Source organism: Pyxicephalus adspersus, chromosome 12 (assembly GCF_032062135.1).
Source record: "Pyxicephalus adspersus chromosome 12, UCB_Pads_2.0, whole genome shotgun sequence".
In the NCBI taxonomy this organism is placed as follows: domain Eukaryota; kingdom Metazoa; phylum Chordata; class Amphibia; order Anura; family Pyxicephalidae; genus Pyxicephalus; species Pyxicephalus adspersus.
The window spans coordinates 45,986,698-45,988,516 of NC_092869.1; positions in this window are offsets into that span (position 1 = coordinate 45,986,698).

Genomic DNA, 1,819 nt, shown 5'->3' on the forward strand with positions numbered 1-1,819 from the left:
TCCCAAATTTCATCCTCATCTTCAATACATGTGGGAGGTATTTTGCATTCATTATACCAGCAATTAACATTAAAAAGGATTAGATGTGTTAAATATGTTTTCAAAAATAAAAAATGGTATAAAAAAAAAAAAAAAAGGATTAGATGATTATCTTTATTTAAAATAGACCCCAACCCAATCACTAAAATCTATGGGATGACCACCATCTGTCCAGTTCTTCTATGTTGTTACCCAGTTACATGTCCCCTGGTGCAAACAGACATGGTTCACTAATTTGTGAGCAGCAATTGTATGCAATGGTATTAGCCAGCTTTCATTATAAGTAAACCTATCTCTGTGAATAAATCTTAATTTGCTGGATTTAATCTTTTGTCCCGCTCTGTTTAAATATATCCCCCAATTTATTGGATCATTTGTGGGTTATTCGAGCTTTTCTCACATCACCCACTAAATAAAGACAACCCAAAGCCTGTTTCATGGTCTCTATTCATCTGGTAACATCTTGTCCATTGTTCATGTGTCTCCCTCCGTTACATCCGTCATTCCAGCACTCTGATGTATAGTAACCAGCGACCTATCCCAGATTCCTCCAGCCTGGAATGTATGGAGGGGTCTGCTGGGGACACGTCTCTCTATTGCTGTTCAGTTCACATCCGGGCAATTCTTAAAACCCCCCACAGATCAATCCCTTTGCTTTTCAATTAGAGCTTTCATTATTTGCACTGCAGTCTGGCTTTCATGTTTATGTTTTCTTGGTTTAATATTTGTTTCTGCTCTGAAAAGACCTAGACATGGGACCACCCTATCAAACAATGCAAAGGCTTTTCCCATTGAAGCAAAGAGATGTCACTACCTGTTAATGTCTCAAGCTGTTTTGTAATAACCATTCAATATATTTTGTTTTTTTGTTTTTTTGAGTGGTTTTTAAACTCAATTGTTTTTAGTTTTGGATAGAGTTGGGAAGAATTTAGATTACCTGTATGGTTTGGATTGGCCCTATTGGGTAAATGGTGAGGAGTGCTGGTTGATTTGGATGTATATCCTCCATGGTTGTGCTATTATTATTGCAAGTATTGGGTATAGCCTACATCAGTCTTTCTCAAACTTTTTAATATGAGGTAACCCTTGAAATAACTTTCAGGGACCCCCAGCTATAATTATATCCACAGCTGACAGTACATTAGTGTGGTGGTCAGTAGGAAGAATTCCTCTTACATTGCTGGCCAATGGGAAGAATGTCTCCCTTACAGATAGCCAAAAACATCATTGGTGACACCTAAACTGACCTGAGAAGAACAAACTGCTTATTGCTCCAGGAACCCCCAGCAACCTTTGGAGGAACCCTGGTTGAGAATCACTGATCTAGGAGAAAGGAATAGGTAATAGATTTGCCATGCCGCCTATATTGTGCCAAATAAAAACCTTTATTTGGTCTTATTTATAAAAACCATTGTATTTGGGTGTTGAAAAAATATCCCTTCCTCATGTAAAGAGGGCAATATCTGGACAAAGCTGTAAAAAAAATTGGGAATGAGCTTTTGGTATTCTATACTCTGTCAATGCGGAGCAAATTCTGCAGCCTGGTCAATGACCATATACATACCATGGCCCAATTTTGTCACGCCTGGCAACTATAAATGGGAAAAAAACTATTCTGGACTGTGCAAGCAGTAGGGTGGTGCTCTTTGTTATATTTTAACTGTTTTTTCTATTGCTGCTTGTGATGGGAAATCTGAAGTTTTAGTGTTGTCACAACAGGTGGGGTAAATCTTCAAACAAGGACTTCAGTTTTAGTGACATCTAGGAGAGGATAAGGAAA